Source organism: Rattus rattus, chromosome 15, assembly GCF_011064425.1.
Source record: "Rattus rattus isolate New Zealand chromosome 15, Rrattus_CSIRO_v1, whole genome shotgun sequence".
In the NCBI taxonomy this organism is placed as follows: Eukaryota; Metazoa; Chordata; class Mammalia; order Rodentia; family Muridae; genus Rattus; species Rattus rattus.
The window spans coordinates 20629886-20649781 of record NC_046168.1 but is presented as its reverse complement, the minus strand read 5'-3'; the positions used below and the strand labels follow the sequence as shown (position 1 = coordinate 20649781).

Below are 19896 nucleotides of genomic sequence, written 5' to 3'. Positions count from 1 at the left end.
CAGAAGTCCCTTCCCCCCCCCCCAAACAACCATAAAACCTTAAAGAGAAAAAAGTGTGATAAAGAGATGCTAGGGGTGCCCTATGCCTGAACTAAAGTCATACCGCACATCCATTGCGCGAAGACACTCCGGTACTTTCACTAGTGGTACTGCCCAGGGAGGTAGGATAGAGCGATAAGACCATGTGTTATATCCACCGGATTATTTCAAAAGATGAAAAATATAGGCCGTGGTAAAAAGGCTTTCTCTTTAAAGAGTGGTGCAGAGAGGCCAGCTGCTGGGAGGCTGAGACAGGAGGATTTGAGTTCAAGCTGGCCTGAACAGTGTAAGGAAACCTTGTTTCAAGCAGCAACAACAATAAAAAGCGAGCTGAGCCTGCCGGTACAGGATTGGCCGGCATGGCTGCTGTTTCCTGTGCATCAGAAGGTGGCAGAGAGGAGAGAGGTTAAATCTATGCTTAAGAGTTCTGACCTGGGAACTTCTGAATGCCTCGTAGCCTAAAATTCTCTGGGAAAAAAAAGTGAGCCTGAGACCACCACAGGTCCAACGCCACCCGGGTCCACAAGGACTCTCAGGGCAGAGAGACTAGAAGAACCCCATCTGGCACCATGGGCTTCAGGTAGGAGTGAGGTCTAAACAGGTGACCTTCGACCCTCACAAGGTACCACTCGGTGAGCTCAGGCAAGGAGTGAGCTTGAGACAACTACCAGATTGGTGCTGCCCATGCCTGGGCAGAGGAGAACAGACCATACCCAAGATGACCTCTGCCCAAGCAGGGAATAACACTCCTGAGACCACTCCTGAGATGACCTCAGAGACCCCGGGTACCAGTAAGAGGAGCGAGTAAGCGGGGGAGAAATAGAAGAGAAAGAGAAACAGAAGGATGTGTGTGCGATGAGGAAAGGCAGAACTGGAAATTCAAGGGTAGTGTGGCCAGCCTGGTGTGAGTAGCCCGTGATTTCCACCTGGGACCATGGTGGAGTCCTGGTCTGCGCTGCTATGAAGGGGCCATTCCTGGGTTGGTGGCCCTGTAGCAGCAGAGGTCTGTTACCACTGAAGGCCAGGAATTGTCCCTGGCCTGGTCAGCCACCTGGGGACATGTTGATGTCTGAAGGCTGTGCAGAATTGACTCCATCCCTCACCTAGGCATTGTGAGAGAATAGGCTCTGGGTGCATGAGAGCCGGAGATCTGACCCCACTCCTAGCTGACTGCAGTATGTAGGAGAGTGAGCTCCACACAAGTATGTAGGAGAGTGAGCTCCACACAAGTATGTAGGAGAGTGAGCTCCACACATTGTGGGCGCTGCAGGTGAGCCTGCTCCAAGGAGATGAGCTCAGGAGAACTGGCTTTGCCATCCATCTCCCATGTAGTGAGTACCATGGAGTGAGGAGAGATACCCTTCCCCCTGTGCTCCTCACCATCTATGGCAGGTTGAAGACCTGGCCCTGGGATCATGAGGGCAGAAGAGCTGTCCCTGCCTCTCACTAGCTGCAGTACTTGGGAGACCAGGCCCTGCACCTCACCCAGATGACTCTAGTGAGCCAGCCCCTAGGGCTTGAACACGGGAGAGATGGTCACTTGTCTGCCCTGTGGTGACATGGATGAGGTTGAGGTATCACCAGCAGGAGACAGGTCAAACAGGGTCATGAGAGCAGGAGAGCCGACCCTTTGCCTCATCTGGGTAGCACATTAGATATGGCGCTGATGGCAGGAGGATAAGACAGCCTCAAGGGTGTGAAAACAGAAGATCTGGCCCTGTCTCTCGTCTGCTGGGCAGTGGCACAGATGAGAGAGGGATGCACTCTTCCCCTCCCTTGTCCCTTATCACCTATGGCAGGCAGGAGAGCTGGCCCCATGGTCATGAAAGTCGTGGACCTCACCGGCTGCAACAGCAGACCCTACACCTTCTCAGACCAGCAGGGTAGAGCTGGCCCTTGAAGAGAGCAGAAGAACTGACCAGCTCAGATATCTATCAGGCCCAGATCCAGAGATTTGAGTTGGCTCACCTGAGCAGCTGAGTGCATGAAGGGGCTGGTCCTACAGAACCAAAACGGGATCCCCATGACACAGGCCAACAGCAGGACATCTGAGAGGAGTCCCAGTGAGGTTCCAGTATTGATAGTGTAGTAGAAAACATAGGCCTAGCAGAACAGCGTGCCATTGCAATAAACATTTGCAAACGAAGACACATGGACAAAAGGGTATACTGTGAAATACTGTGACACATTACAGCTTCCACAATGAGACATTTTTGTCTCTGGGGAGAGGTTGCAAAAAAGAGGTCAAGCATGGGGGGTGTGGGGGTGGTTTAGGGAAGATGATGTGAAATTCACAAAGAACCAATAAAGTTTCAAAAACAGTAAAGCTGAGAAAAACTGGATATCCAAGTATAGAAAATGAACCTAGATTCCTACCCCCTAGTCTGCACAAAAAAATCAACTCAAACCAAATCAAAGAACTTAAGTACTACAACTTGCCAAATAACAGGTGAGTCCGATCTTTGACATTGTGGCATGAACTTGTCATCTACAAATTTGCACTTGGTAATCTCCCAATTAAGTAACAAAAATCACATACATAGAAATCTCGCAGTATTGTAAGTAACCTTATGTGTTAGTCAGGGTTTCTATCCCTGCACAAACATCATAACCAAGAAACAAGTTGGGGAGGAAAGGGTTTATTCAGCTTCCACTTCCACATTGCTGTTCCTCAAAAGGAAGTCAGGACTGGAACTCACACACTGCAGGAAGCAGGAGCTGATACAGAGGTCATGGAGGGATGTTACTTACTGGCTTGCTCCCCCTGGCTTACTCAGCTTGCTTTCTTATAGAACCCAAGACCACCAGCCCAGGGACGGCACCATCCACAATGGGCTGGGTCCTCCCCACTTGATCACTGGTTGAGAAAATGCCTTACAGCTGGGTCTCATGGAGGCATTTCCTCAAGGGAGGCTCCTTTCTCTGTGATAACTCCAGCTTATGTCAAGTTGACACACAAAACCCAGCCAGTATACCTTATAAGTTTTATGGGGTGCCACATGGTATACAAAAATATGAGGAAGAAATGGGGGAAACACTTTAATTAGCACATTTAATAACTTTCTAAGTAGGACTTTGATGTTTAGGAAATAATGGAGAGAAACAAAACCTGGGGATTACAAGAAGTTGGAACTTTCTGCCAAGAAAACAAAACAGTTGCTTAGCATATAGAATGGGAGAAAAATCTCACACAGCTATTCATCTTACAGGGGATTACAGGAGATTAATAACCAGAATATATAAAGAATACATAATTATTCAACAACAAAAGAATATACCATTCATAAATAAGAGGGAGGGTGAATTGTACTTTGTCATTTTACTCCATTCGCTTCACACAATCCTAAGTATGGTTGAGCATAGGAAGTCTACAAGGACATGACCACATATCTCTAACTTCATAGGGGAGGATCTACGGAGTGTGCCTGAGGATGGGTGGGCATAAGTGAGACATTGGTTGGTTTTGTTGTAAGACCCTGAAGTGGGCTTACCTCAGGAGCACAACCCACAGAACACAACTTGAGAGACTGCTGCAATGGCAAGAGGTTTAATGATCCACGTACGTGGGGTTGCTCATCCACGCAGGGAGAGGCAACCCCGAATTCAAAAAGCACACAATTTTTATTTTTTACAGGGGGCAAACTTCAGCAACAGGGTTAGCTGGCTCATTCTCATTGGTGGAACACAGGACAAAGGACCTGGTCAGGTATTGGCTGGCCTGCTCAAGGGGCTGTTCTTGGCTCAATTAGGCACTTTCCTCTTCCAGCCTTGGAAAATTACTGGGAAAGGGCTAAGTTGGAAAGTTCCTTAGAAGGAGGGAGGAACTGGATGGTCGGGCAAAGTCAGGATGACATTTTGTGGTTGTTCTCAGGATTTACCACGGGGGGGGTGTCTTTCTGAGAACAGTTATTTTTTTTTTTTGTCTTAATTAGCTTGGCCTTGGTCAGTGAGGCCTGGTCATTCTGACAACTAAAACTTTGTCATATCATTAGGCAACCTGACGTTAGATGTATTAAGAAATAAATCTTAAAACCTTGTTTTTACAACTTTGTTTTTTCACATCTATGAAACTTTATTTCTTCAGTTTCACTATTCCCACCAGACCACAAGGAGGTGAGGTTAGGCCAGGAAGATTACTCAGGCTAGTCCTAGGCCCTCAGCACTTACCTAACAGAGGACTGCTTGGTCTGGCCTCAGCAGGAAAAGATGAACCTAATCCTCCAGAGACTTGAGGCTCCAGGGAGCTGGGGAGGATGCAAGGATTGAGGGGAGCTCTCTATCAGAGACAAAGGGGAGGGGAAGTGAGATGGGAAAATTTTGACTGTGGGTTAGATTTATTCTGGTAAGAGTTTTGATTTTGTTTTCTTTTTCTTTGCTGTCTTGGTTTTTTTCTGTTTTGTTTTGTTTTGTTTTTAGTGAGTCTCTAGGAAGGCATAGCTCTATAACTAGAGGTATAGTTTGTGTAGTTTATTCTAGAGAGGACAGACTGATCTAATGACCTGCCCAACTTGCCTTGTCTTTTTTATTATTAATTATTTTATTTATTTACATTCCAGCCATTGATCCCCCTCCTCCTTGTTTCCAGGAGGGTGCTCCCCCTCCCATAGCCCCCCCTCCTCCAGGTCTCAAGTTACTTGAGAATTAGTTACATCTTCTCCCATGGCCAAGCAGTCCTCTGCTCTATATGTGCTGGGGTCCTCCAGCCTCCATATACTGCCTGGTTGGTGGCTCAGTCCCTGGGAGCTTCCAGGGGACTGGATTAATTGAAACTGCTGGTCTTCCAGAAGTGGTTGTCAACCCCTTCAGCTCCTTCAATCCTTCCCCTAATTCCTCCACAGGGGTTTCAACTTGAGTCCAATGGTTGGGTTTAAGTATCTGCATTTATCTCATTCAGCTGCTGATAGGGCTTCTCAGAGGACAGCCATGTGAGACTCCTGTCTGTAAACACACCATAGCATCAGTAATAGTGTCAGGTGCTGGTGTGTCCCCGATCCTTTGAGATGGATCTCGGTTGGTCTGGTCACTAGACAGCCTTTCCTTCAGTCTCTTCTCCATTTTTGACCCTGTAGATTTTTTAGACAGGAGCAAATCTGGGTCAGAAATCTTGACTGTGAGTTAGTAACCCTGTCTATCTATGGGAGTTGAACGCTTTGAGTTCCCATTCCCCACTGTTGGGCACTTTGGCCAAGGTCACTCCCATTGAATCCTAGGAGTTTTTCACATCCCAGGTCTCTGGAACTTTCTAGAGGGTCCCCCTCCTCCCAACCCCAAAGGCTGCACATTTCTATTCATTCTCCTGGTCCTCTGAGCTTCTCTACTGTTTCCCCCATACCTGATCATACTCCCCTGTCCCCCTTCTCCTCCTTCTCCAAGGTCCCTCCCTCCCTCTGCTTCTCATGATAGCACTGTTCCTCCTTCTAAGTGGGATTGAAGCATCCTTACTTGGAACTTCCCTCTTGTTAAACTTCTTAAGGTCTGTGAGTGATAAACTGGGTATTCTATACTTTTTGGCTAATAGCCACCTATCAATAAATACATCCCATGCATGCCTTTTTAGATCTGGATTACCTCACACAGGATGTTTTCTTTTTCGTTGTTGTTGTTGTTGTTGTTCTATCTTTTTGCCTGCAAAATTCATGATGTCCTTATTTTAAATAGCTGAACAGTATTCCATTCTGTAAATGAAATAACATTTTCTGTATTCATTCTTCAGTTGAAAACACCTGGGTTGTTTACAGCTTTTGGCTATTACAAATAAGGCTGCTATGAACAGTGGAGCATATGTCCTTGTGGTATGGTATGGTGGGGAATGTTTTGGGTATAGGCCCAGGAGTGAGTGGTATAGCTGGGTCTTCAGATAGAATTATTTCCAAATTTCTGAACAACCAACTGATTGATTCCAGAGTGGTACCAGTTTGCAATCCCATCAGCAATGGAGGAGTGTTCCTCTTTCTCCACATGGGGTGTTACTTGAGTTTTTTATCTTAACCATTGTGATTGGTGTAAGATTAAATCTCAGGGTCATTTTGATTCTCATTTCCCTGATGTATAAAAGTGCTTCTTGGCCATTCAAGATTCTACCGATGAGAATTCCCTAGCTCTGTACTCCATTTCTAATTGGGTTATTTGGTTTTAAAGAGGTTAACTTCTTGTTCTAGAGCTTTTCAAGCTACTAGGGTGTGCTCTCTCCTGTTTCTTTTTGGAGGCACTCAGAGCTATGAGGTTTCCTCTTATTACTGCTTTCATTGGGTCCCATAAGTTTGGGAGATGTTGTGCCTTCATTTTCCTTAAATTCTAAAAAGTCTTTTATTTCTTTCTTTATTTGTTCTTTGACCAAGTTATCATTGAGTGTTGTTGTTCAGCTCTCATGTGTATGTGGGTGTTCTGTCATTTTTGTTGTTATTGAAGACCAGCCTTAGTCTGTGGTGATCTTGTAGGATGCATGGGGTTATTTCAGTCATCTTGTATCTGTTGAGTCCTGTTTTGTGACTGATTACATGGTCCATTTTGGAGAAAATATCATGAATTACTGCAAAGAAGTTATATTCTTTTGTTTTAGGATGAAATGTTCTATAGGTATCTGTTATATCCATTTGGTTTATAATTTCTGTTAGTTTCTCAGTGTTTCTGTTTTGTTTCTGTTTCCATGATGTGTCCACTGATGAGAGTGGAGTGTTGAAATCTACCAATATTATTGTGTGAGGTGCAATGTGTGCTTTGAGCTTTAGTAAGGTTTCTTTTTGAATTTAGGTGCCCTTGCATTTGGAGCATAGATATTCAGGATTGAGAGGTCATCTTGGTGGATTTTTCCTTTGATGAATATGGAGTCCTTCCTTATCTTTTTTGATAACTTTTCGTTGAAAGTCAATTTTATTTGATATTAGAATATCTACTCCAGCTTGTTTCTTGGGACCATTTGCTTAGAAAATTTTTTCCAGCCTTTTACTCTGAGGTAGTGTCTGTCTTTAGTCTCTGAGGTGTGTTTCCTGTATGCAGCAGAATGCTGGGTCCTGTTTACGTATCCAGTCTGTTAGTCTATGTCTTTTTATTGGAGAATTGAGTCCATTGAGTTAAGAGATATTAAGGAATATTGATTGTTGCTTCCTGTTATTTTCATTGTTAGTGGTGGAATTATGTTTGTGTGTCTCTCTTCTTTTGGTTTCATGGCAAGGAGATTACTTTCTTGCTTTTTCCATGGCGTAGTTTCCCTTCTTATGTTGGAATTTTCCATCTATTATCCCTTGTATGGCTGGATTTGTGGAAAGATATTGTGTAAATTTGGTTTTGTCATGGAATATCTTGGTTTCTCCTGGGCTGGCATTTTTGTTCTCTTTGGGTCTGTACGACATCTGTCCAGGATCTTCTGGCTTTCACAGTCTCTGGTGAGAAGTCTGGTGTAGTTCTTATAGATCTGCCTTATATGTTACTTGACCTTTTTCCCTTACTGCTTTTAATATTCTTTCTTTGTTTTGTGCATTTGGTGTTTTCACTGTTTCATGATGGGAGGAATTTCTTTTCTTGTCTAATCTATTTGGTGTTTTGTAGGCTTCTTGTATGTTTGTGGGCATCTCTTTCTTTAGGTTAGGGAATTTTCCTCTGTAATTTTGTTGAAGATATTTACTGGCCCTGTAAGTTGGGAATTTGCTCTCCTCTATACCTACTATACTTAGATTTGATCTTCTCATTCTGTCTTGGATTTCCTGAATGTTTTGGATGAGGAGATTTTTGCATTTTCTTTTACTGTACTGTCAATGTTTTCCATAGTATCTTCTGCCTGAGAGATTCTCTCTTCTATCTCTTTTATTCTGTTAGTAATGCTTGAGTCTATATCTCCTGAACTCTTTCTTTGGTTTTCTATCTCCAGGGTTGTCTCCCTGTGTGATTTCTTTATTCTTTCTATTTTCATTTTTAGATCCTAGATAGTTTTGTTCAATTTTTTGACTTGTTTGTGTTTTCCTGTAATTCTTTAAGGGATTTTTGTGTTTCTTCTTTAAGGGCTGTTTGCCTCTGTTTTTTATTTATGTTCTTCTTAAAGACATCATTGTGACTTGTAATTTTAAATCAAAATCTTGCTTTTCTGGTGTGTTGGGTTATCCAGGGCTTGCTGTGGTGGGGGAACTGGGTTCTGATGATGCCAAGTAGCCTTGGTTTCTGTTGCTTAGGTTCTTGCTGGTACCTCTCACCATCTGCTTATCTCTGGTGTTAGCTAGTCTTGCTGTCTCTGACAGTGGCTTGACCATCCTGTAAGCCTGTGTGTCAGCAATCCTGAAATCTGTTTTTCTTTTAGCAGGATTTGGGTACAGAGAGCTGTTGCACAGGTTCAGCTCCAGGTGCAGGTGAAAACCAGTAGGATCCTGTCCCAGACTGCTCCTAGGTTCCCATGTATACAGGGCCCATGCCTGGTTCCTTTTGGGCCAGGAAAGTGAGCAGAAGTGGTGATTTCCCCTGTGCACTCAGTATTGTTCACACTTCTGTGAGTCCAGCCCTTTCCCCAAGGGATCTGGATACAGAGAGCTGTAGCACCAAGTCAGCCTCAGGTGCAGGCAGAAACTGGAAGGATCAGGTCCCAGACTCCTCCTGGGTTCCAGTGTCCCGAGTACTCCTGGCGCCTCCCTCAGAGCAGAAGTGGTCGACTTCCCTTTAATCTCAGGTGTGTCAGCACTCCTGGAGACTGGCTTTCATTTTTAAAAATGAAATTTGAAGAAGGAATATTCACAACAAATAAAAATCTCAGTCCGATTGACTTTCCCATTATCCTTCTAAAGGTTTTCAAGAATAATCTTTGGGATCTCATCAAGAACCATGCTACCAGTGTGACACTCAGGGTGTGAATTATAATGAGTAGATGACACTTGAGTGCTCTGACCAGTGTAGTTGACAGGCCTTACTCAGAATAGAAACACTCAGAAGGGTGATTAGAATTCAATGTAGATGAATGGTATAAATGTAAACTCCAGGATGATAAAAAGCCTGATACTTTATTTCATGCTTGTACAGGGAATAAGAATACAGGTGAAAGACTGAGGGAGGCCAACTGTAAACTGAACTATAGACACAACTAAGTGAATGTAATCACCATCTCTCTTTCTAAAGAGAGCAGTGTGAGAAGCTCAGGGCTCTGCATGGAGGCCCAGATTCCCGGGGCTGCTCCCCTGCTAGATAGGCTTGATTATGTTTTATGAACATAGCTGCCTTGTGGTGTCTCCCTCTGGGAGTTCTACCCACTAGTATTGCCCTTGAATCCAAATCCAGTAGTTTCTGGGTTTCTCTTAGTACTTTGCAAAACCCGTTATATGGTAAAGGGATTGTGTGTTGTCTCAAAAATCCAGAGCACATGAAAATAATTCACCAGATGCAGGGCGACCATTAGCAATGACCACAGTGCACTCAGTTACTTAAGTTTTACAAGGATAGCAGGTTTCTACTGTTTTCTATGCTATATAGGAAAAAATGAGGGAAAAAGAAAAGAGGAGATAGGGAAGAGAAGAAAGTTTCTTCTGACCTCTTATCCCAAGCATGTCCTCACAGATGCTGCCCTCTCACTTCCTGCCTACAGAGTGTCCCCTGTGGGAGTGATGGAAGTCTCCCAGAATGCAACACAGAAGTTATGTCAGTAGTGCACAGGAACCTCTAAGTCTCAGCCCACAGCATAGAACAATTAATCCCATGCCTGCTGTAGCCTCCAGAACACCAATGCTAGCCCCTTAGGTCACTTTCTGTTTCTTCTCTTATTGACTGCTCTATGGTTACTCCTAATTGAACCATCCTTGACCTACACTGTCCCCTAATCATCCACACTGTTCTCCAAGTTATCCACACTGTCCCCCTAGTTATCCATACTGTCCCCTTGTCATCATGTAAAGTAATGCTGAACATTTACTGCATGCTGTGGACTGGGCCTTATGTCAAGGGTGAGACACTGTTGGTTTAATGAAGTATTTAGATTTGAGGGAGAGATTGCTGATTATTTTTAGCTTTGGCTGGTTTTTTTCTCTTTTTGAAACAAGGTCTCTTATGGATCTTGGGCTGTCCTTAGATTCAGGATTCTCCTGCTTTGGCCTCCTAAATGCTGAAATTAAAAGTGAGAGCCAATGTGCCTGCCCAAGGTGAAGTTTTAAAATTTCAAAGAGAACAATCTAATGTTCCTCTAAGTAAGCATCGTGACCACCCACCCTCCTTACCTCCTGTCTTGATCCCATCTTAAGCGCTCAGTACTATTTTTCTTCAAGCAACTTCAACTGTGGAGTCTATAGTTGCTTTTGTGTTGTGGTGATGAAAATATCTAATAGAAATGACTTAAGAATGGAAATGGTTATTTTGGCTTATAGATTCAGATCACAGTTCATTCCAGTAGGGAAGACATGACAAAGTAGCAGCTATTCACATGGCAGCACTCAGGGAGAAGCAAACAGCAGAACCTGGAGTCTAGACTAGCAATATTCAAAGGCTCACCCCTAGTGCTTCATTTCTGCCAGCCAGACCTATGTCCTCCAAGCTACACAGCCTTCAAACTACTACCAAAATCTTGCAACCAAGCATCCAAAATAGAGAGTGTGGAGGACATTGATTCTACCAAGAAGAGATAGTTTCCCATAAAGTTTAAATTATCAGGTTGATGGTTGTCACTTCTCCTGGTTATTAGCTGTGATGCAGATTCCCTCCTGAAAGACTGAGTTACCTTATCCTACAACATCTTCTCATGGACAGATTATGTACCCATATTATTCATTTGCCATGCCATTGTTTGCATTCTTGTGGGGATTTCTACAAATGTTTAAAGCATGTATGTCAAGCTAGCTACATAGTTCTTTGACTTAACTATAACTGTCCCCTCTATTCCTCTCTTCAGCCTGACCACCACTTAGACTTTATCCATAACTGTGCCACTTCTGAAAACATTTGCACTAATATCTAACACAGTGAATGATTCTCCTTCTTGGTGTCCTCCCATCTCTTGCCCCCTAGAGCTGCTCTTACCCAATTTCTCATGTTCTCCACCCTGACAAGGGCTTCCCCTCCTACTGTGTTCACCCTGGCCCACAAAGCACATTATGTTAGGCATTATTCTCTACCCTTTTCAAATTCCCTTTTCTCTGTATTTATTCTCTCATATGATATATTCTAACTGCAGTTTCCCCTCCCCTACTGCTTCCAGTCCCCCTCCTACCTCCTCTCTACCCAAGATCCACTGCTCTTCTGTTTCCCTTCAGAAATGAGCAGGTCTCCCATGGATAGCAACTGAACATGGCATAACCAATAAAACGAAGAAGAAAAAAACCCACTAGGCACAAACTCTTATATCAAGAGTAGATGAAGTAACGTTGGAAGAAAAAGATCCCAAGAAATGGTAAAAGAGTCAGAGCTACCCCTACTCTCACTGTCAAAAGTAATTCCAAGCAGAACAATCAGAGCATATACACAGAGGACCTATACCAGGTCCATACAAGCTCAAGATTGCTGCTTCATTCTCTGTGAGTCCCTATGAGTCCTGTTACTTTTTCTGTGGGTTGTGTTCTTGTCTTGTTCTTGACCCCTCTGACTCCAACAATACTTTTTCCCCTTTACTGTGCATTTCCCTGGTCTCTGCCTAATATTTGGCTGTGGGTCTCTGTGTCTGCTCCCATCAGCTGCTGGGGGAAGCCTTTCTTATGTTGATTGGGCTAGGTACTAGTCAATGTGTATAGTAGAATATGATTAGGAATCATTTCATTGTCATTTTAAAATTTAAGCCAATCACATTTGGTTCTAACCTAGGTCTCTGAGTCTCTAACAACTTCTGAGCCATTATTGTCCCAGCACACAAGGAAAAAAATCTTAAAACAAACTTTATGATGTTGAAGAAGTGAATAGATCTCTTTAAGAAATTGAGGGTGACTCTTCAAAAGCTGGTAAATCAGGGACTCAGCCAATTTATTGTGGTTGTCTATGCTGGACAGGCACACTGCTTTGAGCTCTAAAACTTACCACTAAAAAGTATTTTAAAAAAGTATTATGTAAATGAAAAAAGTATTATGTTCCAGTAAGCAATTTATATCATTTTAATTAATATATACATAAACACCAAAGATAGAATTTACTATCATAATTTATATTAGACTTGTTCTAAAATTGAAAATTCATAAATATAACACTAGAGAGTGAATAAATGAATGAATGGTTAAAAATGTGTTTTACGCTTCTGAAATTTCTTAATGTGTTATTTGATTACCAGACTAAAATTGACTATATTAGGATTAAAGTAAATTTAGGGTTTTGTTAAATATCCAGTTTTACAGTTATTATTATTCAAAGTCAAAAGATTAGGAAATTGAAAACTATGTGAAAGACCTTTTCCCAGCCCTTATACCTATATTGTACAAAAACAAAGTGCTAAAAATGGAGAATAAATGAACTGATTTTGATGGTTAAAAAACAAAGAAATTGAGGGTGAAAAGGCAAACAAAACTTTGAGGAGATAAAGAAACCCCTTAAAGAAATCCTGAAAACAGAAATAGAAGAATTAAAGAAATTACAAATTGAGGACATTTAGAAATGGAAAATCTAGGTAAATGAACAGGAAATAGAGGCAAATTTCATCAACAAATACTAGAGATGGAAGAAAGAATCTTAAGAGTTGAAGATATGATAGAAAAAAATAGATACACCAGTCAAAGAAAATATTAAATCTAAAAAGTTCTAACACAAACTTTTAGGAAATGTGGGACACTAATAAAAGACCAAACCTAAGAGCAGTAGGAATATAAGCAGAAGAAAGATTCCCAACTCAAAGGCCCAGAAACTATTTTCAACACAATCATAGAAGAAAAATTTCCTAACCTAAAGAAGGAAATGCTTACAAAGGTACAAGAAGCATAGAGAGCACCAAATAGATGGCACCAGAAGAGAAAATCCCCTCACTACATCGTACTCAAAACACTGAACATATAGAACAGAGAAATTATATTAAATACTATGATTGAAAGGGCCAAATAACATATAAAGGCAGATCTATCAGAATTACATCTAACATTTCAACTAACAGACTAAAAGCCTGAAGGGCCTGGGCAGATGACCTGCAGACTCTAAGAGACCACCCATGCCAACTCAAAATTACTATCCTCAGCAACACTTTGAATCACCATAGATGGAGAAACCAGATATTCTATGACAAATTCAAGTTTTAACAGTATCTATCCACAAAAATAGCCCTACAGAAGTTACTAGAAGGAACACTTTAACCCAAGGGGGCTAAGTATACCTATAAAAACACAGGTAATAAATATTCTCTCACCAGCAAATCCAAATGGAGGGAAGTACCCTTTCAAATCCTTCACGTCTGTTTAACACATTTTCTCTGAACACCTGAACCATAAATCAAGATGACTGATCTGAGGGCCTGCCTCCCACCATCTGTGGGCTTTCATCTATACTATCATGTTCATTTGTAAGTACTTACATACATTGTAATTTATCTTAGGAAATAAAAATAAGTATAATAACATAATACCATTCATACCTTAAGAATTGAGTCAATGGAAGCTCTAGCATCTCATTCATAAAAACAAAAAGAATAGCATGTACTTCTTTATAGCTTATAACTTCTTTATCCAAGCTAACAAAAATTATGAATTTTCTGAAAGCAGAATTTGATTCAAGAGTTCCGACTTGCTTTCATCATATCCATATATTTACGATATTAAAAAAATCCTTTTATTAGTGCTGTAGATCAAATGTAGGGCCTTGCATAGGTTAGACATGTGCTCTATGTCTGGGCTACATCTCTAGCCCTTTTTTGCTTTATTTATTACATCTTCCCATCTGTCTGTCTATCAAGTGGTATGCTATGGCATACATGTGGAAGCCATGGAACAAAATGCAAGAATTGGTTGCCTTTTTCTACCAGGTCTCAAAGAATAGACTTAAATTGTCAGACTTTGTCAAATTTAATTTTATCAGATAAGCCCTTGTATTTTTGTTTTTGTTTTGTTTTAACTGGGATTTTTCTATGTAGTTCAGTCTGGCTATAAGTGCTCAGATTTCTTTCTTCCATCTCCAATTGCAGAGATGATAAGTAATGTATAACTTCTTGGAGGATGTGGAGAGAACAAATACTGTCCACTCTAGATAGAACACTGAAAACCGACAAAAGAAGTTTATTTTACGTATTGAATCAACTGGTTGGTATTTGTGATGTATGGCTTTAGGTGGACTTGCTAAGCAAGCTTTATGAGCTAACGTCATCTGAGAGGAGGAAACCTCAGTTAAGAAATGCATCCATAATGCTGGGCTATAGGCGAGCTTGTATGCCATTTTCTTAATTAGTGATTGACTGGGGAAAGACCAGCCCATTGTGGGTGGTGTCATCTTGTTAATGTTGCTTTCATTTCCTCAGATGAAGGGATGAAATGAGAGTCATACACAAGTGGTGTGAATACAAGTCTTGAGCAGAGCCAAGAGCATTTCTTTCTCTGTTCTAACTATCCTTAGGCCTAGGCCTAAAAGCTTCTAACCTCCATACAGTCTACTCTTCCAAGCTGACTGATTCCATCTGGTTTCTCTCTCAGCTTCTGACTAAATTGTTCTGCTTACCCTCATACTAACTTTGGCAGTATGCTCTAATCTTCTGGCTCCTTCTCATTCTCTCTCTTATCTTCCCTTGTATCTAACTTGTTCCCTCTGCAACCAGTCTCTGTAAAACTGTCCTGGTAAAGCTGCCATACTCACATAACACCTCTCTGTCTCTGTTTCTGTCTCTGTCTCTCTCACCTCTTCTCTCTCTCTCTCTCTCTCTCTCTCTCTCTCTCTCTCCTGCTCTTAAGGAGCCTCTTGTTCTTATGTGAGTTGGGCATATCCTGTTGCTCATGCTCTCAAATCTTTCTCTGATTTGTCACTTTGTCTGCAGCTCAATTAGTGAGCATTTATCACCAGACTAAATTACATAGAAAATCCCCATCATGGCTGCTTCTTTCTACGAACTAACCATACCTCCATTGTTAGAGATTAAAGATATAAACTAAGGGTGTGTCTACATTCCAGCCAAAACATACTGTAGTCCAAGGCATAGATGCATTCTGGCAGAATTTTATAGACCTAGAAAGTCTTTGGATGTGTTCCCTTGCCAGAGCAGCCATGTTGGTAGATTCCTCTACATCACCCCTGATAAGGAAGATCTATAAGAAAGCAGGTTGAGTAAGCCATGGGAAGCAAGCCCATAAGAAGCACCCCTCCATGACCTCTGCACCAGCTCTTGACTTGAGTTTCATGTCCTGTTTGAGTTCTTGTCCTGATTTCCTTTGATAATGAACAGTGAGATGAAGTGTAAACCCAAGTTGCTCTGATAATGGCATTCATCACAGCAATAGTAACCCTGAATAAGACAGAAATATTTATGGAGAGTGGGCAGCTCAAGGATAACTTCAACATGAAAAAGCCAACCCCAGTGTGAATGGACGACGGACAACTCAGGACAGCAACCAATTTGGTGGATGGACAATCTGGAATTCAAGTTGATGTTCTGTTACATAGATAATTTGGAGCCATTCTGGGCTACATAATTTAAAAAAAAGAAAAAAATAACACCAAACCCCAAAACTAAACAGAACATAAATGAAGTAAAAGAAAAAAAAGCAGAAGGTGGAGGTTCATGGCTCTTGTAACTGTCTGAGTTTTCTGATCCTATGTATTTCTTTAGTTTCCTGAATTTCAAATATTCTCCGAATTCCCTTTCCTTCTTTCCTTCTTTCCTTCTTTCCTTCCTTCCTTCCTTCCTTCCTTCCTTCCTCTATCCCTCCCTTCTCTCCTTAGTTCCTCTCCTCATTTTCTCCTTGTCTTATTAATTCACCTTTAGGTTTTAACAGCTCCTCAGCCACAAATCACAGGACACACAACCATCCCTATCTCCACGTTTTGAACCATTTTTCTAAGTCAGTGAAAAATAAATAGTGGGAACTCCTTTGGAAGTTAAATAACTAGTTGAAGAAATTGTATAAAGTAATAAAACCACTCCTCTAACCTTGACAACAGTGTTTGTGTGATAGTTATACAAGCTGTTCTCAGACCAGTACCAGCAACACATGGAAGTGGATTACTTTCCAAATTTTGTAAGCAGCCTCCCCATAAATCCCCAAAAGTTAATCATGACAGAAACCAATCTTTCATTCCTTTTAAAAGCCCAAAGCAATTTGTTCAGCAACCATGCTGCTGAGAACGAGATAAAGGAAAGACACATCGAGGCCAACAGAAAAGGATCCAAACAGATGAGAGTGGAAAGAATTTTGATAGTGACTATTAGGAGTAACTGCTAGGAATCACTTCATCTTTTTATTCTAGAAATACAGAAGAAAATTATGTTTCTAGGTTGTTTGGGAAAATTCAGAAATTGAAACTTTAAGGTAATAAATCCTGACTCATTCCACTGTACTGAGTAACCCCTAATTGCAAAGGAGCAACCAGTGTCTCAGTAACAGCAATTCCCTTGCTTTCCTGTTTAGTTAATGTCATGAATTGTCCAATGTAGTCAGTGACAGTCTCAGATTCAAAATATATGGAATCTTTCAAAGTCATAAAAGAACCCCTCCACCTTGAATCCATAAATGATAACAAAAATATCTAAAGTCACAGGGCAGAGAAGAAAACTTTGTTGTAGAAGTTTAGGGTGAATATTTTACTACATTTACTATATTATACTATGCAGAACTACTCTAATTCCCTTTCATGAACTCTGTGTCTCTGTGAGCTTCCTGGATATAGTGGAAAGAATCCTATCTTAGGTAGGGTTATTATTGCTGTGGTGAAACAACATGGTCAAAGCAACGTGGGTGAGGAAATGGTTAATTTAGCTTATGCTTTCCATATTCATCGCTGAAGGAAGTCAGGTCAGAAACAAGTCAGAACAGGACAGAAACCCAGAGGCAGAAACTGATGCAGAGGCCATGGAGGAGTGCTGCTTACTGAATTTCCCCTCATTGCTTGCTCAGCCTGCTTTTCTAGAGCACTCAGGACCACCATCCCTTGGTGGTCCCTACAGCTGGATGGGTCTTTCCTCTTCTAATCAATTAATAAAATACCTTATAGGCTTGCCTACAGACCAATATGATGAGGGAATTTTCTCAATCAAGATTCCTGCGTCTTCAATGACTCTAGCTGTGCCAAGTTGACAGCCAAGTAACAAATACTGCATATTGATGTATATATAGACACATCACATTTTGTAGGATGCTGACACAGCCATACAAAGTACCGTATCCTACTTGGTCCCATAAGAATACCCAACTTCTAGCATTCTCTCAAGCCATCTTTTCTAGGGTTCCTTGGCACCATCAGTGCATTCTGTAAACATGGTCTTATTGTTGAATTTTGTGTAGAGCCAAGTGATTCCTTTTGTTATAAGAAAGCCTTGTGAATGTCATCATGATGGCTACGGTGTTCTGTGACTCTATAAATGGAAGTTTTCTAAAAAGGAGTATCAGCAGGAAAGACAGTTTTTAGGACAGTTTTACTATACAGTAATGGATATCAGAAAGTTATGGCCAGGGGGTAAAAGGTCACATAACCAAGCCCATGTATAACCTCCTCCTCCACAGTGGTCTTTTATCCAGAGCTCAGTGGTGACAAGAGGGACTTAGAAGAGCAGCTCACTGACATCTCCATACTGGGTTTTCTTATCTATGTAGCTATTAAAATATCCCCTTTAGAAAGCATTCATATCTTCTCACAAGGTGGCTCTTAGAGAAGTCTATCTAATGCATTTTCATTGGAACTGTGGGTTTATGTTGAAACAGTAATTAGATTAAGAATACCACAGAAGGTTGGCAAATCCAATCTAGGAGATGCCTAAGAGAGTATTTTTCCAGACAGGATTAAGAGAGAAAACAACCACACTACATGGGAGCAGAATCGTCTATAGTTTAAAAACTGGGATAAAATGACATTGGGAAAGGAGAGAGTCAACAAGTGCATGTGCCCTCCTTTCTGCTTTGGTATGAGCTTCTCTGCTCCACTCTATACTCTATCATGATGGGCTGAAATCATTGAAACCATGAGCTACAATAAATCTTCATTTCCTTAAGAGTTTTTTCCCAAGTATTTTGTAACCATAAATACAAAAACGATGAGTACAGCTCTATTAATACCATGCTCTGATTATATCATTTCCAAATGATCATTTTCCAACCAACCTTTTATAAAAGTCTAGAACTCAATATTGTTTCACAATACTAAGCACTTCTTCATTTAAAACAAAAATGAGCTATTTGAATATATGCCCACTAGAGTGTCTTCCTTTATGACTGCCTCTAAGGTGTGTCCTGGGGTTGCTCTATCCTGCCATAACTTTAGAGTGATACCTCTACACTCTGAAAATCATTTAAGTCAGGCCTACTTTATTTCTCTGGTGGACACTTGCTCACAGGAAATACATACTGTGTAATACTTTCCCCTGAATTAAAATATTCCACCCTGGAGATAGACTTAAGATTCAAGAAGTAAACAAAACTTGTAAGGTTCAGGAAATAACAACTCACAAATCTTAGAAAGTCCCTGAAACTTATAATATTCACAAGTAATACCTCCTAAAGTTACATGGAATTACTTCTAAAAATTCAAAATATGAGTTATGAGAGACAAGATCTTGGGTTCAGATTCCATCTTAGAGAATCTGACCTAAGGTAGAACTCTCTAGCACCAGTTTCCAAGTTAATTCCCAACAAAGCTGAGTCTGGCACCAGTTTCCAGGTTACTCCCTAACAAACTTCAGAATCCAGGTTACAAGCCTGCCCCTGGTACTTTACTTCCTAACAACCACCAATCAGGAGGAAAGCAGAGGTTAAGTGTATGGTTTGGCTCATAGCACCAGCCTATTATTTTAAAGGGCAACAAAATTCCATTATAGCTCCCCAATCAGATGTGTGCCAGGCTAGAAACCCCCTCACTTGCTTGCCAGTTCCTATAAAACCTTGTCCTGCTGAGAGCTGAAACCTTTGCCCTCCTGTTCTGCTGTGTCAAAGATGGCTGTGTGGTCCAAGCTAGCTTGAATAAAGAGACCATAGTGTGGTTGCATCAGAGTCAGCTCCTTGGTGGTCTTTTGTGGTTCATGAATATTAACAGGCACAACAGTTATATGTTTTTTAAAAAAGCTTTTATTTTTGTTCTATGGTTTTTCCCTTAAAAAGCCATGATGGTATTGTTGTTGCCGCTGCTGTTTATGATAAGATAAATAAATGCTAATTTTTAAATTATTAACTCTTATTATCATTTATTTTTATATTATACACTGATAGTTTAAAGTACAAATATAGGGTCATTAAACTGCATAATGAGTTGTGGAAACGCATGATTCAAGTTGATAGTTCATAACTGTGATGCACTTTTCTTCCCTAAACACTAAAGATACTGCAAAGAATTTAAATGAATAAATAAAGCTCATTGTTTTTATATTGACTTTTCTTGAAATATACATATTTCATTCTACAACTGTCTGGACCTTTCTGATAAAAAAGGAAAGGGCGGGAAGATAAAGGAGTTGTAACAGGTGAGTGTGCACTTCCTTTGTCTTCTCTACAAACACTTTATTTTCAGGAGGTTGGATCCAACATGAATAAAAATGTGATAAGACTTATTGATTGATTTATAATAATATAGCCTCCAACACGTGAAACAAGTTGCTATTCCAAAAGAACATGTAGATTCTCAGGCTAATAGTGGCCCTGTCAATCATGTGCTGTGCTTCCTTGTGAGCTCTGTGTGTCTGACCAAGCTCCATACAATGTGGATAAACCAAAGTTCTGTGGTTCAGGGATATTTGTAAAGCAATATTAAATGAGACAAAGGAGGTGAGTATCGTGCATACTATTTTTCATGCTCCACTGACACATCAGAATT

The 19896-nt window shown here is 41.0% G+C and overlaps 1 non-coding gene across 1 annotated transcript; it reads left to right on the top strand.

The window, feature by feature from the left end:
- The first annotated feature begins 374 nt into the window (after positions 1-374).
- LOC116885058 lies at positions 375-505 on the top strand. The gene has a single exon (XR_004385940.1). It is a non-coding gene; the product is annotated as a small nucleolar RNA SNORA17 (small nucleolar RNA).
- Positions 506-19896: the final 19391 nt, after the last annotated feature.